The following is a 12,336-nucleotide window of genomic DNA, read 5'->3' on the forward strand; positions in this document are numbered from 1 at the left end:
TCCCTGCTAACGCACGTGTGCACGTGCTTGGACGGACACACACACACGCACACGCGCACGCACGCACGCACACACACACACACACACACACACACACACACACACACACACACACACACACACACACACACACACACACACACACACACACACACACACACACACACACACACACACACACACACACACACACACACACACACACACACACACACACACACACACACACACACACACACACACACACACACACACACACACACACACACACAGTGCGGCGCACAAGTGCACAGCCGTCATCCATGTAGCCCTTGATAAATGGCGCTCTTTCTCGGGACCTTGCTCCGCTTGCTACAGTTTCGGCGTCATGGTTTTCGCGGCTAGTGCAGTCTAATATAAAAAACGCATTCATTTCCGTCACCTCGCCAGGAAGCAGAAGGGTTAACCTGCCGAGACAAAAGCGCAGAGGGCGGGGGCACAAGAAGCACAACAGCGGCAGCGATGCAGTGGCTGCATACCAACGAAGACGTTGCTGGAGACGTTGACGGGGCAGCCGCACCGCAAGGAAGAGTGCTGCCCTGACAGGCACTGAGCGGCCACTGCTCCCAACAGGGTCAGACGCACCGTAACGACCGAAGATGGCCGACGGTGAGACGTGGGCGGACGCGAACGGGGACAGCCACCTTAGCCTGCTCGCCAGCACGACTTTGGAGAGGTAACGAACGCCGCTAACGGTCGCGCCAACAAAAGCGATGGTAGCAACGATGTGCGTGGCGGAGCCTTTCCGAGGCTACGCGGAGTTTTGGCGGTAATATCATGCCGCCATGGCATAGAACCAGCCCGCAAACCTGCCCCTGGGACACGCTTCGAATGCAGGGCCTATCTGATGCAGCAAAGGGAGCGCGTCGCGTAACTACGCACAAGCATGACCAGAGTTACGAACAGGTTAAAAGTTTCGTAGAGCTCTATATTCACTCGTCTTCGGGCTTTAGAATGAGATCCACATTTAACAAAAGAGTCTCCGCTACCAACATATCAAACAAGATACTTACGTTGTACCTCTCCTCACCGCCTCTCATAAAAGAATACGAGTTTGTGAATGCTACACCAACCCACAGGCGGCGCAGCAAAGTTTCTTCGCGTCGGGGTAGGCCAGGTGAAAGCCGGAGCGTGGCATGGCAAACAACCCTGCATGTACAAACTGTGGGTGCGACGAGTCTATAGGCCACATTCTTTGTGAGTGCCCCATATACAGTGTCTGTGTCGGTGCCGTACGCTGGTTCATCTAGATGGACGCACATTTACTGAAAATAAGATTTTATGTCCCTGGCCACGGCGATCGTCTGCGGTGAAGGCCTCCCAGGCACTGCTCCGCTTTATGAGAAGCACAGGGCTAATCATAGTCTTTTGATTAGCCCTGTGCTTCTCATAAAGCGGAGCAGTGCCTGGGAGGCCTTCACCGCAGACGATCGCCGTGGCCAGGGACCTAATGAGAAGCACAGGGCTAATCGAAAGACTATGAACCCCGCCGGGGTGGCGCAGTGGTTACGGCGCTCGACTACTGTTCCCAAGGACGCGGGATCGAATCCCGGCCTCGGCGGCCGCTTTTCGATGGAGGCGAAAAGCAAGGCGCCCGTGTGCTGTGCGATTTCAGTGCACGTTAAAGAACCCCAGGTGGTCGAAATTTCCGGAGCCCTCCACTACGGCGTATGTCATAGCCTGAGTTGCTTTGGGACGTTAAACCCCACAAACCAACCAACCAACCGAAAGACTATGAGTTTGCTGTTATGTTACGTGATATGACTGTGACATGATGTGATGTGACATGTCTGTGATGTGACTGTACTAACTTCAACCATCCCTCTTTCACAACTTTTATATCCACTCAACCCTTTCCCCCAGTGCAGGGTAGCAAATCGGTTGCTTTTAGGGGTTATCCTCCCTGCCTTTCCTCCTCATCTTCCTCCTCCTCACCGCCTCAGTGTTTCCCGTCTGCCTCGATGCTGCACACTACACAATTCTTATCGACACTTCAGTAACTCCTAATATACCTCTTTAGAATTTAATGAGATCCGTCTTGACCAAATCGGCACACTAACGTGGAAAAACCACCCCCTTCAGTGCCCCGTTGCCGATTCAATCTTCCTATTCAATTTAAAATCAATAACTAAACCCAGCACACTACCCAAAGGCATATTCATCATCTCTCGAGGCCCACAGCTTGCCAACGTTTTCAGCCCCTCGTCAGCCGTTCATCGCGCGGCCGTCGCACTGAAGGGCGAATTCCGACGCCAGCGAGACGCCTCGTCTGGCGCTAATTCATCACTCGACCGAGAACGAGGCACGCACACCCGGCTTGCCTCAGCGGGACGCAATCACCGCAGTGGGTGTACGCTTTCACCACATCCTTTAGCGCATTTAGTGCAATTGTTAGCAGTAACTCCGGCACACGCAAACTTTCAACTTTTCAAAATGATTCTGCACATTTTTTGAACACCACACGTATACTGTTGAGAATGATGTTTCTCTACTGGACCCATTCCGATATGTCCTGGGTAATGGCAAACCAACCACTCCAATAAGTGCACATTATTAAATATGTTCTTCTTTCCTAATATTCATGGCTACATTAGTTTGCCTCCTCAGCTGTCTATCGCAAGCAGGACTGCTTTCAAAAGCAAAAACAACTAATCCTGAATGAACCAGGATTGTTTTTTCGTTTTAATCCTGGTTGAACGAAGATTGTTTTTTCTTTTTTTTTTTTTTTATGTAGTCATGAGCATTCGAGTCAATCACTGCCTGCATTGCCAGCCTTGTTAGGAACGCGTAACAAGTAACTGATTGCATGCAATAAATTACATTTCCTTCGAATTTTTAATGCGTTGGTTACTTTTCGAAACGTATAACATTCCTGGCCAATCCGATTATCTTTTTTTTTTTTTTCAGCAATCTATTAAAGTAATCTCTGACTTTCTTTTTTTTTTTTTTCTATACAAAAGTTGTAGCCACGGGTACTACTTTTAGAACCTGACTTTGGTGGCAAACGCTAGTGTAATACGGACTCCCCTTCGCGTTATAGCGATGTCCGTCGCGAGCTTGAGTGTCCACACGGCCAGTCTGGGCGGCCTGCATTTTTTAACAATCCCCGCAATGCGTTTCGCATTTCACCACGCCGGCACAACAGAATACCGTGCTTTGTGAGCTCCGGTTTTGTCCCCTGCACAGCGAGAACAACAGCGAAGCGCGCCGCTTTGCGCGACTTTTGAGGTGGCGCGCAAGCCCTCTTGCCTCCGGCGCATGCATCAAGATACCCTCCAGAGTCGCCACTGGTGTGTGTTAGCAAGGAAACGTGGGGGAAAAAAAAAATTAATAAAAAACGCCGAAGAAAACTTCAAAAGACAAATGCAGGGAAATTTACCAACTTATGCACTTCAAGATCAAGCAAGCCGCAGCTCGTGTACTACGCTGAAAACAAGATGGATGAAAAATAACTCCAAAGGAATAGATCACTTATCTATAATTGTTCAGTTACTTTTCATGAAGTGTAACTAACCACTAAAATCAGTTTGCCCACTGTCGTTGTAAATACACATATACTTGCATGCTCAACATGCATATATATGTTGAGCGTGTTAACGTTCTGATGATTATAATTTGATGACAGCGTCGAAAGCGAAACTTCTGCACACGACAGAGATCAATCAGCTTATGACAGCGGTTTCAGAAGTGTGAACTGCTTCGAATGTCTAGATGGCCCCGACGTTCACGTGGCATGCGTCGCTTGTCTGGCGGGCTCTCCAAGTTCAGTGCAGCGCCCACGTTCAGACGATGTGCACAAACTACACGGTACAGCTGACGCGTTCTTTGCGCGTGTGCCCAGTGGTATCTTCACCGCTGCGTCGGCCCGGGATCAACGCATGACGCCGTCGAAAATCGGCGTGATCAGACACTTGTGGATTTGGGGTAACGCGTCGTTGATGGACAGCTGGTCGGATGTCACGCGGGGTAACTTCATTCGCGCGGACACCGACACTGCAGAGCCGTACTTCGATGGGGAGCCATTGTGCGTGAAGTAAACGAGCACTTTACTTGCCACCAACTGTCGTGTATACGCTTCAACCGCGGTTAGTTATAGCGCATTAAAGAAGGGTAACAGCAGTAGTCTCGGCGACGAGCTCATGACCACGCTGAGGAACATTGAAAGCGTCGAGATAGTGTCAGATTTGAAGGAGCAGGTGCGTGCCATTTTTTAAAGAAATAAACGTCACTTTCTGACCGTAATATTAAAAGTTCACTTCTTGCGAACTTCGGACAACGAAAATATTCCGCGGCCGTCAGGTTCGTTATAAATGGAGTCGACTGCGTTATCTCGCACTAAGTAAGCTGCCGCTATCATTTTCTCTTAACACAGCAGCCTTTCTTTCAAAATGTTCCAATATATTTTCCTGTACTGTACGAGGCCCCGGCTGGACGTTCCTAATTAACCACTGGACACAGCGCCTCGATCGGATGTAACAGAAATGTTACCAGTTTGCAGCGAAGCGAACGCAGACGTTCCTGATCGTGCGGCCCACTAGATGTCGCCACATTAAGGCCAAGCATTACAGATACGTCACAGCTTATTGCGGGCTTACGGTGGAAACGCAGCGGTCGTAGCTGTGAGCGACATGGAAACTATCTATACACACAAGATACCGAGCGTGCTGATCCATCGTTTCAGCGCGGCATTTTGGCAGAAAACTTTAGTATGAGGCGCATGCAGCCCTTACTCGTAAACAAACGATCAAGAAATAAATCCTCCAGCAAGATCGGGGAGAAGGGGAGAAGACAGCTTATGGCGGCAACACAGAAAGCAGGTTTGAGAAGTGTGCCGAACACCCAAATAAGCAAATGAACCACTGAAGGGAGGGCTTTTTAATGCAGTGTAGGGTGCTTTTCGGTGCCCCTCAACGTTTTTTTTTTTTTTTTTTTTTTTTTGCATAAGTCAATAAACACGCAAGCCCTTAAACGGCTAGACAGATCTCTTGGACAACAGACAGCTTGCAAACTGCTGCTTTAATTTTTCAGTAACAACCTGAACCCGACGGAAGATGATCACAAGGGAGACTTACGGGACAAAGTGATGCGTCTCCCTCGTGATCCTGTTTTGTACCGCTTAACCTCCCACCCGAAAATGTGTCCGAGTTGAAAGCGCACAATTAACCCCCCATTGCAGCACATATAACTCACTCACTTGAAATAACAATATGTAAAGCACGCAAAATTTATTTTTTGAAACCTTAAGCTACAGCTCTGTCTAATAAAAGAGTGTATACTCCTTATCCCCGAACGCAGCCAAACGGCTACGGTGGAAAGCCTTTCCCAGAATTAAGATGAAAAATTCGTACTGTTCCGGGGTTTAGCCCTGGAACCCCCATCTGTCGGGGTAGTCGCTCACCATCCTAGCTAACAGGAGTCCCAGCAATTCGATGGCACTACGGGAGCGAAGTAATCATCAACTTGAGTAGAAATTAGGTGTTGGTTCGATGATTAGGGGAATCCCTCAAGGTGGAGCAGAATTAGTAACAAAAATGCTAATGAATAAGTACTCTTTTATTGCATACTCTACGCCACCTTGGGGGATTTCCCTAAACATTGCACCATTACCGCTATCTGACCATGCCCCTTTAGTTTCCTGTTGTTAATAGCGCCATACACCGAAGTAAGAGCCGTTGCCTGCATGCGTCCCACAACTGTAATCGTTTTTATGCCCCGGGCTCGTTTAAGCGGTACCACTGATTTCCACTCAAGGTGAAGCGCTACCGTCAGTTTGAGGATGTCGTATCACAATTTTCTTTCACGACTCCGTAGCGAATGTAGTATAGACGCATTACACCCAAAATCCCGACAAAGCTTTGCCCATGGGACGTTCCACTTGGAATGAGGCGATTCCATGCCGAAAGTCCCAGGGACGCCGCTAGGAGTGATGTGTTTTGGTAGCATTTTAGCAAATTTACTTTCAAACGCAAAAGACCTCAGTCAAAAAAAAAAAAATTCCGCACAAAAATAAACAGCGCGTCCACACAAAAGAACAAGCTGCTGCTCTCCTTCCACGTATAAATAGCGAAGTGAACAAACGAACACATGCAACGAGTCCTGCTTCGTGACCACGATCTGAACTTGAGCAGCGCTAAAAAACTCGAATGCAAATCGCCTACAAAAAGAAGAGGCTGACAGCAAATTTGCAGTTTGTACGCATTTTTCAAACCATGGCCTCAAGGCAGGATGAAACTATAAACGCCTAAAGCGAAACGGTAGCCATTATTAGGTGTAAAGTGCTATCAGTCATCCCGAGATTTTCGTTTAGCTTATATGAAGAGCGGACGGCTGCCCTTTTATTATTAACTATAGTCGGAGAACGCGACCGCAGATCCTTTTGAGGAGCATTGTGAAAAGCAATGTTTATTGCTCCTACTGCATTCACTGAGAATACCTATGGTCGCGACGAAACCTTTCCTCAACATCTTTTGAGACTAGAGTTTATTACTGCGCTCGAAAACAAAACAAAAAAAAAACAATAAAAAATTGTCTCTCATTCCTGTGAGGAAGAGGAACGCCAACAAAACGAAGAAATGCGTGAAGAAAAAAAAAAAAGAGGGAGAGAAAAGAGCTTTCCAGTAGTTCATACACGTTCGCGCGATCCACCAAGGCTACAGGAAGGTGAAGTCGGAAGCTGGCAGCCATGCTTCCGCCCTGGCATCGACTGCTGAGCAGCCTTCAGCAGACTATTGTTCCAACACATCGACAGCTCCACGCCTCAAGGGCTCACAATTTATCGCTGAAATGGAAGGAAATGCACAGCCCATCACTATATCAGAGGTAAAACTTTGCATCGATGCTTTGAATCTATACAACGGGCATCCCCAGGGCGCCCTCGTCGTGTGTGTTTACTGACCAAGCACACCACACGCAATGAGCATGGCATTTTGTGCTGCGTATATATCCCATCATTTTCGGCCTTCTTGGGCGGGCGCTGCTCGTTCCGTCAAAAGCAGCAACTTCGTCCAGTGCGCCCTGGTGCATGGTCAAACTGTAGTTCGGGAGCTCGTAGCTTTGTTGCTAAGGTGCGCCAGTCCTGGAACAGAGACTCCGAATGCTCGATTCCTGGGAGGGCTTCGACCAGCGGTGCGCGGCTCATTAACTCTATCACCCGGAGACCTGTGGCACGCAGATACTTTGCCAGACTATAGGGGAGACCCTGTGAAAGCTTGGTTTGAAATATGGCTCTTTTGCTGCAAAACAATTTCCAACTGAAAAGCAAAGCACAAAGTATTTATCCTTCTTCTCAGAGCTATGCAAGCGCTCATTTCGTGTGACAAATCCGCCACGTTCACTTGACGCCGCCAAGCGAACGATGAAAGCTTCAGGGCAAGCTTTGCCTTGAGGCCCTGTAGCTCTCAAGTCAAATAACGAATCGACGGTTTCTATCGGCATATTGTTGCTGTTGTTCTCCTCTAAATTGATGCCGCATTAAGTGAAAAATCAGCGGCACCGCTTAAACGAGCTCAGAACAGAAAAACGAGGACAGTTGTGAGGCGCGCCAACGGCACATCGGAGCTAGAAACTGTCATTTTCTTTGTCTTCTCCAACTTTGGTTTTTGGCGGAGAGCCGTCCCCACAGAATTAGGGGGGGTTGATGAACCCCTCCTATTGCTTTGTGCTGCTAGCGCTGGCTCCCAAACTGATTAATAAACGTTTTCACCACCACCAACTGGTTTTTTCCTCTTTGCTAAAGATGTCAAAGAGGAGAAACCAGAGCGTTGAAGAAGAGAAAGAAAAGCTAGCCGACGAAAAATACGGCAAATGACGCGTGCGACATTAAACCACGAAGAGTAAGCTGTCGGCTACAGTGAACTATGATACTGTTGCCCAAAGCCAACAAAAAGCACCGAAAAAAAGTTGCCGCTGCCTCAACAAACGGCATGATCGAACGTATACTCGAAAAGAACATCCCATTCGGTTCGCCCCTTTTATGGTACTGCTGTTCCCTTGATACGAGCCTGCCTTGAATTCCCTCCATGACCATGACACATCGGATATCCATCTTTGATATCTTGAACGCATGAAATTAAGCGTGGTAGAGGCATGTGTACAATAACGAGGGACTCCATAGAATAGGGATCCGAATTAATGCAGACCCATTGGGGGTCTTCCATGTGCACATCCATCGTACAGCACGCAGTTTTTTTTTTTTTTTTTTTTTCATTTCGTCTTTATCGACACGCGCCCGCTGAGCCGCTGAGCAGGGTTCGATCCTTGATACTCCGGCTAGGTGGCCGAACGTTCTAACAATCCCTGATCCATCAACCTGACACGAAGCTTAAAAGTATCGCCCCCGCTACCCTCTCCTCCTTCCGTCTGGTTTCCCAACAATCATCATCATCATCATCATCATATCAGCTTGACTATACCCAATGCAGGGCGAAGGCCTCTCCCATACTCCTTCAATTAACCCGGTCATGTGCTGGCTGCATCCACTTGACCCCCGCGAACTTCTTAACCTCATCCGCCCACCTAACTCTCTGCCGCCCCCTGCTACGCTTTCCTTCCCTTGGAATCCAGTTTGTTACCCTAAGCAACCATTGGTTATGCTCTTTTCGCGCTACATGTCCTGCCCATGCCCCTTTCTTCTTCTTGATTTCCACTAGAATTTCAGTAACTTGAGTTATTTATCTGACCCACTCTGCACACTTCCCATTTCTTAACTTTAACCCTACTATTTTTCGGTCCCAACAAAAGCGCTTCTTTATTCGAGAACTTGTTAATTCGTGCAATGTCTCGTACAGAAGCCTTTGTCAGCTTCCAAACATATTCCGAGGTCACTGCGGAGTCTGCACTAGAGAAATGCGGAAGCCTGAGCGTTGCTGTGTTGTGCGAGATGTGCCACAGGGATTCCGCGAGTGGCAGATACTGCGCATTCCCTTTCCTGTGAATCAATTATAAAACGCCGGTGAACTTTGATGCGTTCAAAGGAACAAGGGGCGTTCCACTGAGACACGTGACCGGAAGTTGAGACCCGAAGTTGGCTGGCGGCCATCTTGGCTGCCAATTACATGCTCAATTGGCTATAATTAATTATGTAATTAACCCTCAACCATTTTGTCACTTGCACACCTTTCCTTGACGCTCTATCCGATGGTATACGATTCTTTTTCCGATATACCAATTAGTTCCGCTTCTACAGCTCCGACAAGGCCACGCCCATGCAAAACCCGCGTACACAGCCATACAATGCTTATGCATTAACAGAATCCTACAGCGACACAGAGTTGGAAGGTGGCACATGTTTTGGTCCAGCGAACTGGTTTAGTTCTCACGCTGAAGATGCGAGTGATGTCAGGTCATGGCACGGCATATTCATCCATTCCGCACTGAAAAGACGTATAGATGCCAACAGAAGTAAAAACGGAGCACGGTATTCCATTTCAAGTCGTGCGAAAAAGCCTTCCATGCCAAAAGTAAAGAAACAATGCTTCTCCGTGAGAAAGCGCACAAGCGTCCCCATCATATATCAACGTGTGCATACCCAGACTGGCTATTTCAAACCAGGAATATTTTTTCTTTAACTACAAGTTCCTAAGAAAGCTGTGGAGCTTTCCTTTGTATAGCGTGTACGGCTGCGCTCGGGCGGATGCTGATGAACAACATTACTCCCTTATTTCAAATCTACTCCACCTTGGGGAATTCTCCTAAAACGTTGGACAAATACCAAGCTTTGTAAACGAAGCGCAAGGCAGCAACAGTCAGAAAGAAAAACAAATTGCACTTCTGAGCTGCTTTCTCTTTTTCGCGACACATCTACAAGTTCATTTCTATAAATATACAATAGAAATGGATTTGTGTGTGTGTGTGGGGGGGGGGGGGTTGTGCCTGATGCCTACAAGGACGAGGGCCTAAAGACCACAGCTCGTCACCCCTCGTGAACGCTGACGAACGTATGACTGATGGAAAAACAGCTGCAAACACGGCCCTTGCTCTCTCGAATGCTATATTATACTCGCGGTAATCATAAACAAGGCGCGAAAGCAAGCTCGTTGTGCACCAGCGAAGCGGCTTGCATCAACGCCGCATGGCGTAGGCGGCAAATATCTGAGGCAAGCACGCCCGTTATGAACTGCCCATGAAACAAGCGATTAGAGCGCGCAGTTCGCTGCTCTCCCCGCCGTATCGGCACACATCGATCGCCATACGCCGGAAAGCATTTCAAGGACGCCCTACATTACAGAAATTGTCGGCGAAAGCCTGCACGGCATAACGATGAACGTTCCTGTCCCCAGTGACGAACGGTTTCGCGGCTTTGACAGCACGAGAACACGACAGAAGAAAGAAAAATTAAGCAGAAAAGCTTTCCAATTTGCGATGGACACACCGTGGCACATGATTTACGGCGCTTATGAGCGACAGCAGATTACACTGTTTTTTTATACCACTTGCTTCAGATAAATGCTGTGAATCGAAACACATCGAAACGTTTGACACTAATTTCACGTCCAACGTTCACGGAGCGATAATAGCGGAAACCGCGGCAACAACTTGAAAGTCGCTAAGGTAGAGGTTTGGGCTAGTTAGGTGACATGGCGATGAGATACCGTGCGGTGGAGCAGGACACAACTGATAGACGGAAAAGCTCCAACGTTCCTCGCTCGCTCTGTACATCATCGGAAGCGCTCGACTAACTTCTCGCGACATATGCCACCGCCACAACCAAGTACTGCAAACAAACAACCTACGCTGTAAGCTGCAGTGTTCCAGGCTGTATTTGCGAGAATAATAATAGCACGAAAGAATGACTTTGGGCTTCTCTATCGAGCTGAACTGCCCCGCAGAAAAGCCAACGAGCCTTGTCATAACGTTTTCACGCGGCCCATGGCGCCGAGGAAAAGCACGTCCGCAGCACCAGCTAGAAGAAATGTGGGCCCAGCGTGAGCGACAGGCCAATTTTACACCTCTGCTTTTCGTTTGAAGAACGTGACGATCCCCGAAGTGAAGCTATCGTGCCGCACTAACGGGCAGTGGTCACGCCGGGTCGAGCAGTTGCAAAAGCGAAATTCGTCTGCTGCCGAGCCGCGCGCCGCTCTCTTCCCCCTCCCGCCATCGGGGAGGCGCGACTCTGCTCTCCCTCTCTGTGCCGTCGGAGAGAGGACGCCACCCTCTAAAAGGACGACCAGAGCGCCGAAAATACAAATGATCGCTTCCTGACAGACATGCATGCAGGCGGCTAGGAGCGGACTGCCGGCGTCCGTTTGCGAAAGTGGAAAACTCGTTCGGTAACCTCCCCGTGATGTATGTATCGGCCCGTAAAAGGCTAGACCGAGCTCTTTTCAGCCCCACCAGAACGTGCTTTCATTCAATGAAAGGGAGTTCAAGACGGAGCACAAGCGCCGTTCCCTCTTTGACAAGCCGGCATGCGGTCGCTTTCGTCGACGATCAATGGAAGTAGCGTGCTGTTTCTAGCGTAGCAGCTTGCGATCTCTGCAGTAAGAGACAAAAATCATGGGGAGTACATGCGAATTGGACATACCTCAGGAGTACAGAAGAAAAGCTTCTAGTCGCCGCGCGGGCGGAACAAATATCCACCCCGTGTGGGCCGGCGACCGTGGTGCGGCTTGTCCGGCGGCCCTCGCGGATGCTTTCGGCAGCCGCGCAAACTTGAGGGTAGCTCGAGCAGTGCCTTGCCTGTGGTCACGTCGGTCTGCCGAACGGCTCGAACGAGAGCTTCCAGTGAACGGACCAACCAAACGTTTCACTGAGATGTCGGACCACGCTCAGGAGCCGCACGGTTGGTTGCTGCCGCGCCTCTCTCCGGCCCCCAGTCGCGCCATGGGAAGCTGCCGCCGGCGCAGGGACGTCACTTCCGGCTGATTTGTGGTCACGTGACCTAGGACGCGCTGCCGCTGCTGCCGCCGCTGCCGGCCCAGCGCGCGAAAGCAGACAATTGCCGCTGAGGGCTGCCGCGTCTGGAAAGGCGAATATCGCTCTTACGATCTCTCGCGAAATGCCTCTCAAAACGAGTGCGCATCTACAGATGGAGCTTAACGCTACCATGTTCGCTTTTTATCGGCATAGCTCAAGTCACCAGTCAACGCGGTTACAAAATATATTGGGAAAGTGGTCCCTCAACCTCTCCCATAAAATGGAAACTGGTTTCGCTCATATCAGCAGCCACTTGATTTTGAGCTCCAGCATGTCTAACAAGTAATAATTAATAAAATACAAGCGTTGCACTTGATGTGTCAGTGCATTCATTAATTGTCTTTAATTTTCCGATTCAAGCTCGGAACCTTTCTCGTTTTTCAG

General features: G+C 49.1%; 1 protein-coding gene across 3 annotated transcripts in view; it reads right to left on the reverse strand.

The window, feature by feature from the left end:
• Baldspot (elongation of very long chain fatty acids protein baldspot) overlaps positions 1-11,879 on the reverse strand; it is a 171,936-nt gene extending 160,057 nt beyond the window's left edge. For all 3 annotated transcript variants that reach the window (XM_084589510.1, XM_084589509.1, XM_084589507.1), the window contains exon 1: positions 11,561-11,879. The gene's annotated coding sequence lies outside the window, so the exon portion shown is untranslated. The remainder of the gene's footprint in view (positions 1-11,560) is intronic.
• Positions 11,880-12,336: the final 457 nt, after the last annotated feature.

The sequence above is a fragment of the Amblyomma maculatum genome, chromosome 1 (genome assembly GCF_055883805.1).
Source record: "Amblyomma maculatum isolate TAMU_Amacu chromosome 1, ASM5588380v1, whole genome shotgun sequence".
Classification (NCBI taxonomy): domain Eukaryota; kingdom Metazoa; phylum Arthropoda; class Arachnida; order Ixodida; family Ixodidae; genus Amblyomma; species Amblyomma maculatum.